This window comes from Globicephala melas, chromosome 1, assembly GCF_963455315.2.
Source record: "Globicephala melas chromosome 1, mGloMel1.2, whole genome shotgun sequence".
NCBI lineage: Eukaryota > Metazoa > Chordata > Mammalia > Artiodactyla > Delphinidae > Globicephala > Globicephala melas.
This window is the reverse complement of record NC_083314.1, coordinates 186,976,656-186,994,893: the sequence shown is the minus strand read 5'-3', so window position 1 is coordinate 186,994,893 and position 18,238 is coordinate 186,976,656. Positions and strand designations below refer to the sequence as shown.

General features: G+C 47.8%; 1 protein-coding gene across 7 annotated transcripts in view; it reads right to left on the bottom strand.

Annotated features, from left to right (window-relative positions):
* The window catches only part of CFAP74 (cilia and flagella associated protein 74), a 79,791-nt gene extending 71,411 nt beyond the window's left edge, over positions 1–8,380 (bottom strand). For 5 of the 7 annotated variants that reach the window (XR_009558893.1, XM_060284161.1, XM_060284178.1 and 2 more), the window contains exon 1: positions 8,032–8,361. The gene's annotated coding sequence lies outside the window, so the exon portion shown is untranslated. Of the gene's footprint in view, positions 1–3,296; positions 3,417–8,031 lie in introns of those variants that run through there. The other 2 variants (XM_060284170.1, XM_060284167.1) reach the window with 2 other exon arrangements.
* Positions 8,381–18,238: the final 9,858 nt, after the last annotated feature.

Below are 18,238 nucleotides of genomic sequence, written 5' to 3'. Positions count from 1 at the left end.
CAAACAATTAGCCAGACTCATCAAGAAAAAGAGGGAGAGGACTCAAATCAATAAAATTAGAAATGAAAAAGGAGAAGTTACAGCAGACACCGCAGAAATACAAAGCATCCTAAGGGACTCTATGCCAATAAAATGGACAACCTGGAAGAAATGGACAAACTCTTAGAAAGGTATAACCTTCCAAGACTGAACCAGGAAGAAATAGAAAATATGAACAGACCAATCACAAGTAATGAAATTGAAACTGTGATTAAAAATCTTCCAACAAACAAAAGTCCAGGACCAGATGGCGTCATAGGTGAATTCTATCAAATATTTAGAGAAGAGCTAACACCCATCCTTCTCAAACTCTTCCAAAAAATTTCAGAGGAAGGAACACTCCCAAACTCATTCTATGAGGCCACCATCACCCTGATACCAAAACCAGACAAAGATACCACAAAAAAAGAAAATTACAGACCAATATCACTGGTGAATATAGATGCAAAAATCCTCAACAAAATACTAGCAAACAGAATCCAACAACACATTAAAAGGATCATACACCATGATCAAGTGGGATTTATCCCAGGGGCGCAAGGATTCTTCAATATACACAAATCAGTCAATGTAATACACCATGTTAACAAACTGAAGGAGAAAAAACATATGATCATCTCAATAGATGCAGAAAAAGCTTTTGACAAAATTCAACACCCATTTATGATAAAAATTCTCCAGAAGGTGGGCATAGAGGGAACCTACTTCAACATAATAAAGGCCATACACGGCAAACCCACAGCAAACATCATTCTCAATGGTGAAAAACTGAAAGCATTTCCACTAAGATCAGGAACAAGACAAGGTTGCCCACTCTCACCACTATTATTCAACATTTGGAAGTCCTAGCCACGGCAATCAGAGAAGAAAAAGAAATAAAAGGAATACAAATCGGAAAAGAAAAAGTAAAACTGTCACTGTTTGCAGATGACATGATACTATACATAGAGAATCCTAAAGATGCCACCAGAAAACTACTAGAGCTAATCAATGAATTTGGTAAATTTGCAGGATACAAAATTAATGCACAGAAATCTCTTGCATTCCTATACACTAATGATGAAAAATCTGAAAGAGAAATTAAGGAAACACTCCCATTTACCATTGCAACAAAAAGAATAAAATACCTAGGAATAAACCTACCTAGGGAGACCAAAGACCTGTATGCAGAAGACTATAAGACACTGATGAAAGAAATTAAAGTTGATACCAACAGATGGGGAGATATACCATGTTCTTGGATTGGAAGAATCAATATTGTGAAAATGACTATACTACCCAAAGTAATCTACAGATTCAATGCAATCCCTATCAAATTACCAATGGCATTTTTTTACAGAACTAGAACAAAAATCTTAAAATCTGTATGGAGTCACAAAAGACCCTGAATAGCCAAAGCAGTCTTGGGGGGGAAAAAACGGAGCTGGTGGAATCAGATTCCCTGACTTCAGACTATACTACAAAGCTACAGTAATCAAGACAATATGGTACTGGCACAAAAACAGAAGTACAGATCAATGGAACAGGATAGAAAGCCCAGAGATAAACCCATGCACCTATGGTCAACTAATCTATGACAAAGGAGGCAAGGATATACAATGGAGAAAAGACAGTCTCTTCAGTAAGTGGTGCTGGGAAAACTGGAGAGCTACATGTAAAAGAATGAAATTAGAACACTCCCTAACACCATACACAAAAATGAACTCAAAATGGATTAGAGACCTAAATGTAAGACTGGACACTATAAAACTCTTAGAGGAAAACATAGGAAGAATGCTCTTTGACATAAATCACAGCAAGATCTTTTTTGATCCACCTCTTAGAGTAATGGAAATAAAAACAAAAATAAACAAATGGGACCTAATGAAACTTAAAAGCTTTTGCACAGCAAAGGAAACCATAAACAAGAGGAAAAGACAACCCTCAGAATGGGAGAAAATATTTGCAAATGAAGCAATGGACAAAGGATTAATCTCCAAAATATATAAATAGCTCATGCAGCTCAATATTTAAAAAAACAAACAACCTAATCCCCAAATGGGCAGAAGACCTAAAGAGACATTTCTCCACAGAAGACATACAGATGGCCAAGAGGCACATGAAAAGCTGCTCAACATCACTAATAATTAGAGAAATGCAAATCAAAACTACAATGAGGTAACACCTCACACCAGTTAGAATGGGCATCATCAGAAAATCTACAAACAACAAATGCTGGAGAGGGTGTGGAGAAAAGGGAACCCTCTTGCACTGTTGGTGGGAATGTAAATTGATAGAGCCACTATTGAGAACAGTATGGAGGTTCCTTAAAGAACTAAAAATAGAATTACCATATGACCCAGCAATCCCACTACTGGACATATACCCAGAGAAACCCATAATTCAAAAAGACACATGCACCCCAATGTTCACTGCAGCACTATTTACAATAGCCAGGTCATGGAAGCAACCTAAATGCCCATCGACAGACGAATGGATAAAGAAGTTGTGGTACGTATATACAATGGAATATTACTCAGCCATAAAAACGAATGAAATTGGGTCATTTGTAGAGACGTGGATGCATCTAGAGACTGTCATACAGAGTGAAGTAAGTCAGAAAGAGAAAAATAAATATTGTATATTAACGCATATATGTGGCACCTAGAAAAATGATACAGATGAACTGGTTTGCAGGGCAGAAATAAAGACACAGATGTAGAGAACAAACGTATGGACACCAAGGGGGGAAAGTGGCGGGGGTGGCGGTGTGATGAATTGGGAGATTGGGATTGACATGTATACACTAATGTGTATAAAATGGATGACTAATAAGAAAAATAAATAAACATTAAAAAAAAATTAAAAAAAAAAGTCAACTATGTTCCCACCAAGAAAACTCTAGGCTCTGAGGCTTCCCTATCAATGTCCATGAAATATTTGAGGTTCAAAATGTTCCAGTTTCACACACTTTCTTCCAGGAAAGAGAACCAGAAGGTCCACTCCCTGGTTTGTTTCGTGGAATCACTTAACTTTTGCTACGAGAGCCTGGTGGTGACAACAGGGAAAGGAAAACCACAGACCAGCCTCACTCTTGAGGTGAAGTACCACCTGGCTAAAGCCAGCAACACGTAGACAGGATGACACATCACGACGAAGACGGACCTGCTTAGCATTAGAAATCAAGTCAACTCACCACACGAGCAGACCAGAGAAGAGAAATATACAATTGACTCAATGCAGGAAAAGACATTGATGAAATTCAACATCCCACTTACACTTTTTAAAAATGTAGCAAACTGGCGTTAGACTTCTTTAATGTGATAAAGAATGTTTGCCAACAATAATCCACAGGAAGCGTCATACTTAATCATAACATTATTAAGACTTCCCTGGCGGTCCAGCGGTTAAGACTCCGTGCTTCCACTGCAGGGGGCGTGGCTTGGATCGTCCCCGCAAGCCGCTCGGCGTGGCCAAAAGAAAAAAAATCATAAACGTTAAAAGCATTTCCTTTAAGACTGAGAACAAAACAAGGATGCTCTCTGAAGCCACTGGGTCTCCTGACTGGAACAAGGAGAGACGAAAGAAGTACAAGGCACGAGGAGTGGAAGGGGAGACAGTTGTTTTCAGATAACACGACTGTGCATGTAGAGAGTCCAAATGAGTACAGAGATAAATTGTTAATGTTATCGAGACAATTTAGTAATGTTGCTAGATACAAATTCGGTAATAAAAATCAATGATATTCCTATTTATCAGAACAAATAATGAGAAAGCAAGATTTGGAAAATTTATTTACAATTACACCAATAAATATGAAGTACTTGGGAATAAATACAAGAAAAAGGGAGTAGGACCCCCGATGAGAAATGATGAAGCCCCGTCCCCGTCAGGCGACGTGAAGTGAGACCTAAAGAAAGGATAAGTGGAGTCAATGACCCAGGTTCTTCAACAAATGGATGCCGTGGGGGGAAAGGGAAGCGGAGCTGTTCTGAATGTAAAAGCCGTGAGAGACAAGTCAACCGCATGCAAGGGGGGGTTCTGGTTTGGAACCTGAGTCAAGCGAGAAACTGTAGAAGACATTTCTGAGGTAACGTGGGAAAATGAACACCAAGTGGTATTAGATTTTATTAAGAAATCAATGTTAACTCGGCTGGGGTTGATAATGAATTTGTGGTTATGCTAAAAATAAGTTCTTTTCAGTTAGAATTGTGTACTAAACAGTTTACGGGTGGGGCTTCCCTGGTGGCGCAGTGGTTGAGAGTCCGCCTGCCGATGCAGGGGACACGGGTTCGTGCCCTGGTCTGGGAGGATCCCACATGCCGCAGAGCGGCTGGGCCCATGAGCCATGGCCGCTGAGCCTGCGTGTCCGGAGCCTGTGCTCCGCAACGGGAGAGGCCACAACAGTGAGAGGCCCGTGTACCACACACAAAAAAAAGAGTTTATGGGTGAACTATTACACCTGGGGTTTTCTCTGAACTACATCAGCCAAGAGCTACAAGTGAGAAGCAGTAGAAACTCCAGGATTGACTCGATTCTGGTGACCACTGAAGGGGGGCTCGGCGCCCGACAGTTCATAGGACCACTACGTGGTGAGTTTGAAATTGTCCATAACAAAAACCTAAAAAAGAATAAAACCAATATAAATAAATCAATGGAGAGGTGCATGTTCACGTAATGGACACTCAATGCTGTCAGGATGCCAGTTCTCTCCAAATTGCTCCACAGAGGCATTAAAAACCCCCCAAACTCCGACAGGGCAGCGTGTGCACACGTGTGCAAGCGGCGGGCAGGGAATGCACATCTCAGTCCACATGCTAAGAAGCTGCGTGTCCACCCCGGAAATCAGTTCCTTGGGGGCCAAAGCCTCACAGGTGAAGAGCAAAGCTGCTACGGTGAAGGCGGAGGGGCCTTCATGCCTTCAGGTTTTCCTAAACAAGACATCAAAAACATTAAGTCACAAGACGAAAAGCTGGCAGAGTCTTGTACACTTAAAAACTTTGGTTCAGGTGACACCCTAAGGAGGGTTTAAGAAACACTACAGATTAGAAGATAAACGCAGCACATTTCCCAAAAGGTTTACCATCAAGACATGCAAGGAACATCGTCGGCTCAACAGAGAAGGTGGGCAGCCCAACAGCAAAACGGCGAGGCCATGACAGGCGGGTTACAATAAAGGACGTTCAGATGGCTGGATTCATGCCTGTCTTCCTGGCATTAGTAATAGTGCTCCCTGTAACTCTTAACAGAGTCCTGGCCAGATGATGAACTGTTTCTTGGTGATAAACCAAAAAGGGCTGCTCAACCTCATTTGTAATCAAGGAGATGCAGAGTAAAGCCACATACTATTGTCACACAGCCGTCAGACTCGGTAACACCTTCCGAGCCTGAGTATACCAGGTGGCACAAAGGACACGAAGCAGTGGGGAGGCGCACGCCCTAACGGTGGGAGGGAAATCCGGGACAGGTGCTTTGAAAAGAGCTCAGCATTGTATCGTAGTTAAGTATATACACGCCCTCTGCACTGGTACCCTATTGCTGCCGCAGGAAATTGCCGCGCACTCAGGGACTTAGCACAGGTGTGTCATCTTACAGTTCCGGAGGTCAGAAGTCTGAAATGAGCCCCACTGGGCTAAAATCAAGGTGTCGGCAGGGCTGCCTTCCTTTCCGGAGGCTCTGGGGGAGGGTCCATTTTCTTGCCTTTTCCAGTTTCTAGAGGTCACCCACGTGCCTCGGCCAAGGCCCCATCCTACCAACTTCAAAGCCACTACTGTCAGGTGGTCTTTCTCGGGCTGCTTTCTTTCTGGCTCCCCTCCGCCTCCCTCCCCACTAGGAGGGCCCTTCTAGGTGCACTGGGCTCACCGGGATAACCCAGCACTATCTCCCATCTCAGAGTCAGCTGACCAACAACCTACATTCCCAGTGCCTGTAACCTAACACATTCACGGGTTCCAAGGGTCAGGACACGGCGGTCTCCGGGGGCCATTATTCTGTCTACCACGCCCTCTGACTCAGCAATTCCTCTCCTAGGCGTTTACCCTACAGAAACTTAGATGCTGTATTAGTTTCCTGGGGATGCCGTAACAAAGTACCACAAACTGGCTGTCTTAGAACAACACAGAAGTATTTTCTCATAGTTCCGGAGGCCAGAAATCTGAAATCAAGGTGCCAACTCCCACTGAAGTGCTAGGGGAGGATCTATTCCAGACTTCTCTGCTAGCTTCTGGTTCCCGGGCTTGTGGCAGCGTAACTCCAATCCATGTGACAGTCTCCCTGTGTGCGTGTCTACGTCCAAATTCCCGTTTATAAAGATGTCTGTCATATTGGAGGAGGGGCCACCTTCCTCCAGTATGACATCGTCTTAACCAATTACATCCCCAATGACCCAATTTCCAAATGAGGTCATATTCTGAGATACGGGGGGTTAGGATGTCAACATATCTCTTTTTTGAGGAGACACAATTCCACTCCTAACACACATAGATACCAGGAGCCATAACGAGACCCCAGAGAGCAGTGTTCGTAAGAGCAGTAACTACGGAAACAACCCACAGCCATCGGCAGCAGAACGACTGTGAGATCCGCACCGTGGCGAGCCAGCTGTGATGGAGGTGACGACCCACAGCTCGTGCAGCAGTGTGGATAAGGCTCTTACACACAACCGAGAGGGAGGAAGACACAAGCACAGGCTGCCTTTCTTCTTCCCCTTCCGCCCCAGGTGGGCCTGTGAAACAGGGTCCACAGTGGCCCAGACTGGGTGACAGAGCCTGAGTGGAGGAAGGCAGTCAGTCCAGTGTCGGGTATGAGAGCCCGAGCGGGGGGCGGGGGGAGGGGGTAGGTGTCCACTGTGTGCGCCACTGGCTCAAGCCCTGGAGGGATGACATAGCTTCAGAGCCTCAAAGTACTGCCCAACAAAATACTCGTCAGTTACAAAGGGCAAGGCAACTTCCCAGGCGAGACGCTGGCAGATACCACCTTCATCAAGTGATCAAAGCAAACTCGTCACTAATGTGACAAATGGACCACTGTGAGCCACCTGACGGGATGGAACGAGCAGAGAGTGACACGTGGCCTCACTTCTGTGGCTTCCCTGCCAAAGACGCATAATGGGAATCTGATCACGAGGAAACATCAGACAAACCCAGAGGGGCTTTCTACAAAGTCACTGGCCTAAACCTTCAAAAGTGTCAGGGTCACGAAGCCAAGGAAAGCCTGGTGAATGTTCTGGAATGAAGGAGACTAAAGCACCACGATGACTGCTCAGTGCAGTGGGGGGTCCCAGACCGGACCCTCTCGGGTTTGTGACTTTATGGGTCTTTGATGGTCGTGTGTGGTTATGCTGGAGATTGTCCTTATGTGTAGGAAATGCACACGGAAGTATCTGGAGGTGACAGCGCATCACGCAGGCAACTTATCCTCAACTGCTCCAGGAAACACGTTTTTTATGTTGAACTTGCAACTTCTACATAAATTTGGGACTGTTTCAAAAATTAAAAAAGAATATATACAGCATTTTCCCATTTATATAAGGTTTAAAAACAGGTGAAACAATATTGTTTACAAACGGTAAAACTAAAGAAAATCAAGGAAATTAGAATCAGAAAGTCAGGCTATGGTCACCGGGGAAGGGTCTGCGTGGGGCATGGGCGGGGTAGGTTGACTTGGGGTGCTGACCAGGTTCAATTTCTGGACTTGGGTAGTGACTAGTGATGCTGGCTTTATAACCAGTCCTTCAGCAGTACCTGTGAGTGTACTCGCCATCGGTCTACAGGGATAACCCATCAGGGAATTCTTTGGACTGTGGGTACCAGAGCCGGTCCGCCCATCACCTGCTTCAGTACTTGGCTCACGGCAGATGGTCAAAGAGTGTTTGTCAGATACATAATGTGAGCACGTAAAACGACGGAAACAAATAATAGAGATTTCCAGAAACAGGTAACCATTAAAAACCAAACTGAGATGACCTCGGAATTCCTTTCCTCTGCCCGGACCCTCAGCGTCCCCTCTTCTTACCAGCCGGGCTGAGCCCTCGAGTTATGCTCAACGGTGTCCTAGACGTGAAAGGACAACATCGCAACGTCCGCGCGGAGCCGGAGCAGAGCTCAGAACCCAAGCTTCACGGCACGCTGGGGTCCCTGAGACCGGCCAGGGGCGACCCCCACTCCCCGCACTAGCACTTATTTCTTGGGCAGAACTTCCACGATGAAGGCGCTGATTTGTGCCTGAGGGGGCGGCTAAAGTCCTCGATCCAGCCCCAGGCTCCGGGGCCAACGGACCCACCTCTCCTCAGACCCGCCGGGGTACGAAGGGCGCGCGCTCCGGGCGGAGAAGCTGCTCGGCTGCGGCTGGCTGCGCGGTTTGGAGCGGGCAGCTCCATGGCAACGGACGGCTCCACCGCGGTGTGGGGGTGCCCGCGCCCCCCTTCCCCGCTCGCGCGATGGCTCGGTCCGGCGGCGCGCCCCCTGCGCAGGCGCAGTGAGGCCGAGGCGGCCACTTGCGCCCCGAGCGCGGGAGGGAGGCGGGGGCGCGCAGCTCCGGGTCGCGGGGACCGGGCGCTGGCCGAGGCCGAGGCCGCGAGCGGAGGGTCGCGGGGGCACCCAGGCCGTGGCGGAGGAGACCAGCGCTGCTCGGTGGACCGAACGGCGCGCCAGGCTGCCTCCCCTGGTTTGGGCCAAGCCGGTCGAATTTCGGATTAGTTGTCAATTTTAAAAACAGGAGAGTTCACATAAAATCGGGGTTCCTCACTTTTCTTTTCGAGATGAGAGACTTGGCACAATATGGCACACTGGGCTGGAGCTGAACTGAGCTTTCCCCGCGCATTCTCCAGTCCCCAGCCCTGCCCGGGCCCAGAGGGGCGTGTGTTTGCGGCTGAGATGCAGGGATGTGAAGAAGGGTCCTTCTCGCCAGTGCACTCAGTGCCGGGCCCTGGGTCCCCGAGTGAGTCCGCGTATCCCCCGTCCTTGCAGGGCCCCGCGTCTTCCAGCATCCCACCTGCATGTGACTTGCAGGGCCGCTGGCCCTGCTGGCCACTGGCTGGCTTTGACTAGTGTTTCCTGATGCCACAGTGGGGCCCAGGAAGTCCCTTAGTTTCATCCTGGGATGGTGAGATCCATCAGAGCCATCAAGCCTCGTGAAAAGCGCAGCATCTCTGAGAGCTGTGGACTTTACCCAGGTGACAGCAGTTACCTCTGCCTTCATTCCCCTGCAACGGTGCCCAGGCCTTTCCCTTCTGGACCGAGGAACAGACCTGAGTCACCATATGAGCCCAGGGCAGTTTTTCTAAGAGAAATTATTCTTCTCTTCCCCACCCCACCCGAATTACGGAGCTTCTTCTTGTCAGCTTTGCTTCTCTGAGCCTGTCCATATGAATGATTAAGGCGCTTTCTACTAAAGAAAAGGGCAGCGGAAGACTGAAAAGAGCCCCGTGTCCACCAGTGAGAGCTGGGTGAGGTGCAGCCGCACAGCGGAAGGGCTGGGAAAGGACTGTTTCTATGTTCTGCCCTGGAGTGATTGCCAGAACATACCGTTAAGGGAAAAACATCAAGATGCAGGACAGTGGGTACAGTATTTTATCCAAGAAGGGGTAGGTGCAATAAGAATATACTTGCTTATTTTCTTACATTATAAAGTAACGTAAAAATGGTTACTGACCAGGGGCAGGAGGGTCAGTAGTAGAAACCAGATTTCTCTAAATGTGCTTGTACAGTTGGCTATGGAACTGTGTAATTATAAAACCCAAAATAAGACAGAAGACAAAAAACAAAGAAAAGAGTTGAAGACAAAATAATAATAAAAATAAGAACCTAACTCTATGTCAGTTTGGTGGCTTAACCAACAGAAAAGGATAATTTCAAGTGGCTTTAAAACCCAACAGTTTGTGCATACCTAGTAGACTATAAACTATACAATTGTTTGCAGTAATCCGGGTCTTTGTTATAACATTGATATTGTTATTCTGGAATTATCCAAAGTGGGGTAAAACAAAAAAGTAGTATAGTAATATTAGGAACCAATATTTTCATTTGGGCGAAGAGGTAGAAACATAAAAAGTGGAAAAACCAGTAATATTGGATTTGGATGTGAAATATTAGCATGAATTAATATAAATTTTTCTTTTAAAATACATTTCTTAGCTCTGTCCACTGAGAAGGTCTAGAACTATCAATATGGTAGCCACTGGACACATGTGGCTATTTAAATTAATTAAAATTAAATACCTGAACGAATATTCGTACACCCATGTTCACAGCGGCATTATTCACAACAGCCAGGCGGAAACAACCAAAATGTTCATCAGTGGATGAATGGATAAACAAAATGTGATAGATACATATAGTCGAGTATTATTGTGCCTTTGAAAGGGATGACATTCTGACACCTGCTACAAAATGCATGAACCTTGAAGACATGATACTGAGTGAAATAAGGCAGTCACAAAAGAACAAATATTTGATTTCACTCACATGAGGTACATAGTCAAATCTATAGAGGCAGAAGGTAGACTGGTGGTTGCCAGGAGCTGGGGCTGGTGTGGTGAAATCTGGGGTGAGTGTTTAGTGGGGACAGAGCTTCAGTCTGGGAAGATAAAGGAGTTCTGGAGATGGAGGGTGGTGCCCGTCGCACAGCAATGTGAATGTGTCTAACGCTGCTGAACTGTGCACTTAAAAGTGGTTACGATGGTAAAATTTAACTGCTGTGTATTTCACCACAGTAAAAACATTTTAATTAGATAAAATTAAAAATTCCATTCCTCAGCGGCAGAAGCCCTGTGCGGCTCACAGCTGCTGTGTTAGGTGCCACAGGTTTAGAAAGCGCCCGTCACCGTCTGGGACAGCACTGGTGTCAACACAATCACCAGTCCAGCAGGGATGAGCACTCTTGGCACCCAGGCTGTTGTCCCTACACGCCGTTTCCCACGAAGAAAGAAAACGGAGCTTCCTAGAAAAAAACGGCTGATTCCAGATCTGAGGCAGAAAACGTCCAAGACGATCCTGGAGCATCTTTACCGACAGAAAGTGAGGAAATTATCAACGATCCTAGTGCTGTGTCGGAGGATTCACTAGCCAACTTGCAGGGCTCCCGCCGGTCAAAGTAGGGACAATTTTGAGTATCCAAGGGTAGGGGAGATCCCGCAGCAATCCAAGGCCAAAAAAGAAAAGAAAAGAAACTGTTTACAAAGGATTGAAGCACATCAAATACGCTAATATCCATGAGCTCATTCTAAACATAGAGTCCTCATCGGTCATCTTTGGAGGATGCTAGGATACTAAGTTACTATTCTGACAACTTCCTAGCAGCCATGGGGGAGCCCCCTGTGATCTCCCTTCCAGAAAGGAGGTGCATGTAGCTGTGAAGAGTGGCAGCTGGCGACCCACCTCCAGTTGCAGTGCTGTAGTTGGACGGGGTTTGAGCAGATCCCACTCTCTCTCTGGCTGGCATCTGGGCCCGACACCTCCCCCGGCATGAGACTCTCTAACGCACAGCCTCTGCTCCAGAGCCCTTCCATACCCCCTCTGCGCTGGCCAAAACCTTGTCAGGTTTACATTAGAGTTCAGTTCTCCTGCTCAGTCTTGCTTTCCCCCTCTTTCCATCCACAGGTGTCAGATCAGGATTGCGGAATGAAGGCCTTCTCGGCCCAATCCCACTTCCTCCCCTTGATCTTTCATAGGCATGAGCCTCCAATAAATCTTTTGCATTCCTAATTCCCTCTCACGGTCTGCTTACGGGAGGACCCAGACGGACACAGCTGGCACCAGGAATGGTCTCAGAAAGCAGATGGCATGATGGGGATTTGTAACCTGATCACTCACTGTCCAGCTGGCAAGGAGGAGCCCATCCTGGGTAACATGTGGATGCCCGGAACAAGGTGGCAGTCTGCTGGTAAACTTCCACCAATAACAAATTGGGAGAAGGTGGCTGGTACAATGATGGAGGAGAGTGTGTGTTTGTGGGGGGCAACAGTACAATGATCTGGCTGTTACTGCGTTGCATTGAGGGGGTAGGAAAAGCTGGAGACGCTTAACCAACAATTGAAACTAAGTGTGTTGACACCAAAAGCAAAGGCAACAAAAGCAAAATTAAACAAAGGGGGCTACATCAAACTAAAAAGCTTCTGCACAGCAAAGGAAACTGTCAACAAAATGAAAAGGCAACCTATGGAACAGGAAAAAATATTTGTAAATCATACATTTGATAAGGGGTTAATAACCCAAAATATATAAAGAACTCATACAACTCAGTAGTAAAAAGAACCCCAGACAATCCAATTAAAAAATGGGGGGCTTCCCTGGTGGCTCAGTGGCTGAGGGTCCGCCTGCCGATGCAGGGGACGCGGGTTCGTGCCCCGGTCCGGGAGGATCCCACGTGCCACGGAGCAGCTGGGCCCGTGAGCCATGGCCGCTGAGCCTGCGCGTCCGGAGCCTGTGCTCCGCAACGGGAGAGGCCACAGCAGTGAGGGGCCCGCGTACCGCAACAACAACAACAAAAAAAGGGCAGAGGATCTGAATAGACGTTTTTCCAAAGAAGACACACAATAGGCACATGAAAAGCTGCTCCACATCGATAATAGTCACGGAAATGCAAATCGCACCTGTTAGAATGACTGTTCCCCAAAAGACAAGAAATAGCAAGTGCTGCTGAAGGTGTGGAGAATAGGGAGCCCTCGTGCACTGTTGGTGGGAACGTAAATTGAAACAGCTGCTGTGGAAAACAACATGGAGTTTCCTCAGAAGATTAAAAATAGAACTACCATGTGATCCAGCAATTCCACTTCTGGGTATTTACCCAAAGAAAATGAAAACACTAACCCAAAAAGACATCTGCACCCCCATGTTCACTGCAGCATTATTCACAAGAGCTAAGACATGGAACCAACCTAAGTGTCCATCAGTGGATGAATGGATAAAGAAGATGTGATGGGGGGCTTCCCTGGTGGCGCAGTGGTTAAGAATCTGCCTGCCAATGCAGGGGACACGGGTTCGGGCCCTGGTCCGGGAAGATCCCACCTGCTGCAGAGCAACTAAGCCCGTGCGCCACAACTACTGAGCCTGCGCTCTAGGGCCCGCGAGCCACAACTACTGAGCCCACCTGCCTAGAGCCCGTGCTCCGCAACAAGAGAAGCCACCACAATGAGAAGCCCGCGCATCACAATGGAGAGTAACTCCCACTCGCTGCAACTAGAGAAAGCCCGCGTGCAGCAACGAAGACCCAACTCAGCAAAAAACAAATAAATTAAAATAAATAAATTATAAAAATAAATTAAAAAATAGTAAAAAAAATTTTTTAAAGTGAAATCTTGCCATCTGCGACAACATGGAGGAGCCTTGAGGGCATTATGCTAAGTGAAATAAGTCAGACAGAGAAAGACAAATAGTGTATAATCTCACGTGTGGTAGCTAAAAAAAAAAACCCCAAAAAGCAGAAAAACCCACCACCACCAACAATAAAAAAACCCAAAAAACAAAACGAAAAGCAAACAAACAACAACAACAAAACCCAAAAGACAAAGAAGGAAGCAAACAAAAAATCCAAACTCATAGATACGGAGAACAGATGGGTGGCTTCCAGAGGCGGGGGCGGGGGCTGGGTGAAATGCATAAAAGAATCAAAAGGTACAGACGTCTAGTTATAAGAGAAATAAATCGTGGGGATGTGATGCACAGCACGGCGACTATAGTTAATAACACCGTGTTGCATATGTGAAAGCTGCTAAGAGAGTAGGTCTTTGAAGTTCTCATCAGAAGAAAAAAATTCCCATAACTATGCTGTGATGGTGGTTACCTAGGTTATTGTGGTGATGATTCTGCAATACAGGCGACCCTTGAGCAACGTGGGTTTGAAGCGTTTGGCCCACTCATGCATGGATTTTTTTCAGTAAATACCTGCACTCCAGTACTGCAGGATCCGCGGAGCCGCGGCTGAGGTGGGGCAGCTGTAAGTTAACCCGGGGTTTCCGAGCCCCACGTTGTTCAAGGGTCTGCCGTATACACAAACACGGAATCATTATGTCGTACACCTGAAATACGTACGTATGTCAGTCATACCTCAATAAAAAATTTCAAATTGAAAGCAGAACAGTATCTAAACCACGATGATTATAACACATAATTGTATTATTTGACAGAAAAGAACTTCTCAAATTAAAAATAATGAAAAAGAAAAAAAAAACCCAAAAAACTAAGAGTGAAGGCCAGAGCTGCTTGGTAGTTTATCAAGAGGCTCTTACCTCCTTCTCTGGAGAAAAGGAGGTGATGGAAGCAGGACGAGGACAGACTAGAGATGCTGAGATTCAGAGGTGTTGGAGTCCAAGCCAAGGTAGCTTCGCTGTGCCAAGATCAGGTCCTGGGACCAAGGGCAGGTCCACGGGCCAAGGGCAGGGTCCTGGGTTCAAGGGCGGGTCCGGGGGCCAAGGGCAGGTTCTGGGACCGAGGGCAGGTGGGCAATCTTGACACATAGGGCGGGATATCTGGGTGGAGGCCCCAGGGTTTTTGGCTTCCCAGGCTGCTCTGAAACTTCAGAGGCGGCAAAGGTGGCTCACGTCTCCCTAAGGGGAGCCAGCACTCCCCGCATCTGGAAGGACACCCTGGAGGTCTCCCCAGCAAGGCATCAGGGCCCTGCTCAGCCTCTGTCCCACGCCTCCCCTGGCTGCCAGGCTGGTGACTAGGGGTAAGTTGCAGCCTCATCGGGTACACGTGAGCCTGGGAGGAGAGGAAGGGGCTAAATGCCAAGGACTTGCACGAGTGAGCACCTCGACCCAGCCATGGGGAGGGGCGGCTGAGCAGCGGGGCCAAACCCGAGCCTGTGACAGGGAGAGGCTACGAGGGCCTTTCTCTTGGGATGTGGGGTTTAATGCCTTGAGGAGCCAGAGGAGGCTGAAACGCACGTGAAAGCGGCTGCAAATCTTCTAAATTTGATGAAAACTCTAAGCCCACAGACCCTAGATGCTCAAGCAGAATAAATACAAGACAATTTACACCAAGACTCAAACTAATCAAATGGATGCAAATGAGAAACAGAGAAACGCTCTTCAAACCCCCAGAGAAAGACACACTTTCCCTACAGAGCAGCGGAGAAACGCCACCCAGCTTCCTGTGACAAACCAAAGACAGAGGAACTTGAAAATAAAGGAAGGAAAGAAAGAAAACTAACCCAAACCTTGTTGACCTGAACGTGTTGGAGCAAGTCTCGAGGGGCAGAGCACGTGCGGCTAGGGGGCTGCGGCAGGGGGCAGGGGTCACTGGATGGGAAGTGAGAAGGCGTCTGCACCAGCATCACCCTGTGAGACTCCAGAAAAGGCAAAACTGTAGGGATAGGAAGCAGACACCTGTGGTCACCTGGGCCCAGGGCTGGGGTGCAGTCACCTCCTCGGGGGACTGCAAAGGGGCAGGAGGGAACTTTTAAGGTGGAGCAAATGGGCAATGTCGTGATTTCAGTGGTGGTTATACAACGCTCCGTGTATATCAAAGCCATCAAATTGTATAGTTAAATTAGTGAATTTTATTGTATGTAAACTGTATTTCTATAAAGCTCATTAAAAATAAGCTGGTGGCTTCCCTGGTGGCGCAGTGGTTAAGAGTCCACCTGCCAAAGCCGGGGACATGGGTTCGAGCCCTGGTCCAGCAAGATCCCACATGCCGTGGAGCAACTAAACCTGTGCGCCACAACTACTGAGCCCACATGCTGCAACTACTGAAGCCCGCGCACCTAGAGCCCGTGCTCCGCAACAAGAGAAGCCACCGCGACGAGAAGCCTGCGCACCGCGAAGAAGAGTAGCCCCACTCGCCGCAGCTAGAGAAAGCCTGTGTGCAGCAACGACGACCCAACACAGCCAATTAATTAATTAAAAATAAGCTGAACACAGACATCAGTCCGCATCTACTGGACCACACGTGACCTGGCTTCTGCCTGCCTCACTCTGCTGCCCTCCCTCCCTCCCTCACGGCCACTCGGGCCTGGCCTTGCTCCTGTCTGGACTGGCCAGTTCACTCCTGCCTCAGGGCCTTTGCACATTCCGTTCTCTGCCCTGAACACTTACCTGGCTCTTGGTGGAGCTGGCTTTTCCTCCAGAAGGGACAGAATGGAATCCAAACCTCAGCTCAGATGTTGCCCCTCACAAAGGTCTTCCCACCCACCCTGTGTACAGTGCCCGTCCCCACAGGTATTCCCCATGATTGTTGTCTTGCTGAGGTTACACTTGAAATGGTCTCTTTTGTTTGTTTACCCACTGATTGTCCAGGATCTTCCTCCCAGAAGTTGAGGCCACTGGGGACGGGAACCTTTTATATCTTATTCACGCCCAACGTCTGGACCAGTACTTGGCACAGAGTAGGATGAATAATTCCATACATATTGGTTAAACGAATATTGACCTGTGTCGGGGCCTTTCTTAAGGAAGTTTAATCAAAGTATGCAAATATCGAACGTGAAAAAGATTACAGCAAATCTCCTGCTGTTACTACTCCAGCATCCTGCCCAGAGGATCAGCTCATCAGACCAGAGAGAGTCTTGGGGAGCCGTGGGGGCAGGGCCGCCCGACCACCATGGGGACCCTGTGCCAGCAGCCCCTTCAGGACTTTCACGTCAGTCAATTCAGTCGTGCTGGCACCTAAAGGAGAGTCTTTTTCACTTGATAGGCAGCCCTTTGTTAGGTATGTTAATCTGCGTGTAGCATTTTCCGTCACATGAAAGAATTCAAATTGTCGCTTTAAAAAACATAAAATACGAGAATAGAATTCTGTCTTCTCCTCATTACACGTGAGCAATTGTACTTGGACGTCTATCTACCTCATGGAGAAAAAATTCTCTAAGTGGCCAAGTTCGGGTGTTTATTGGTTCTCAGGGCCTTGATTACCAAAACCAGCCTCGAGACGCAGCCCCATTTCCAGCGCATCCTTTGTTTGAGCAGACAGTTGATCTCGGCCCGCTGCAGGGATTTTGCATGTGACCCTTTCTGCTAAGTTGCCTCTGCTTCTCCAAATGAATGGATTCCATCTGGAAATCATGGGATTAATAATTACACTCTAATAAGATGAAGAAAATTTTTCTGTGTCACTGTCATTTTCTCTGGTGCATTTTCCCAGGAAAATAATAAAACAACCTCACAAATATATGAAGCAGGGATTTTAAAATTAGCTGGTGCAGTTTCCCCTCCTGAGTCCCTGTGACTCACCTGTACCTCCTGGGGCCCGTCCTCCTGCTGCAATGGATTCAGGCCAGCTCTCTGCCCAAGCTTTGGACTCGGTGCCGTCCCTTCCCCTGTCGTGAGCATGCGGCAAAGCATTACCCAAAGGAAACAGGCAGAAAAGACAGCAGGCTGATGATCTCACGAGTCCAGTACACGCACCAACCACACCTTGCAGCTCCCTAGGTTCTGCCTAGGGCGTTGTTACCCAGGGAAGTGTTGAGGTGGTGACTCCGGGGGACAACCACAGAAGTAGGGTGTCTGTACCTTCCAGGGCTAAACGTGCGATGGCCCTGCTCAGTGCCACGTGGGGAGAGCATAACGCCTTCCTGCACTAAACAGGAGGAAGGTACAGCAGCCGCTGCCCTGAGCCCGTAACCAGAGGGCTCTGCATGGATCGTCCACCGGAGAAGCCGTGTTACCCGTGAAATAAGAGGAAGGGGAGCGAGTGGACGAGTTAAGTAGACCTCCAGGGACCAAACGCCCCAGGGTGGAATTTCGGGCTTCCTGTTCATCCCTGTACCCAGGCTCTAGCGCCAGGTCCCCTGGCCCGTGCTCTCAGTGCCAGGCCAGCGGGGTGGGGCTGTCTGTATCTGGGTGAAGAGCACAGACCTCACCTGAAATGGACAGAGGCCCTTCATCTGATTGATTTGGAAAGTTTCAGCAAAGTCACACTTGGAGGGTGGGGTTCTGCCTTCCCCCCAAAAAAATCACAGGTGTGGAATAAAGATGGGGAATCACCTACACTGTTTTCCACAGAAGGGGGGGACCTGAGCACCTACAAGTTAGACTGTTGTCTTCAGTGAAGACAGCCCATGAGATCCTCTGTAATGGGCTTCAGCCTTGGGGACTTCCGGTACCCAGGAAACCCATCACTCCTCAGCTTCTCCTCTGGCAAATGCATAAAACAAAGTCAGGAGAAATTACTTCCCTGAGGCCACACGGCCAGTTAGGAGCAAGACAGGGACTGGTACCAGAGCTCTGACTCTGGGGGCATTTCCTGAGTTATCAAAGGGAGGGGAGAAGTGGACCTTCGGTGGG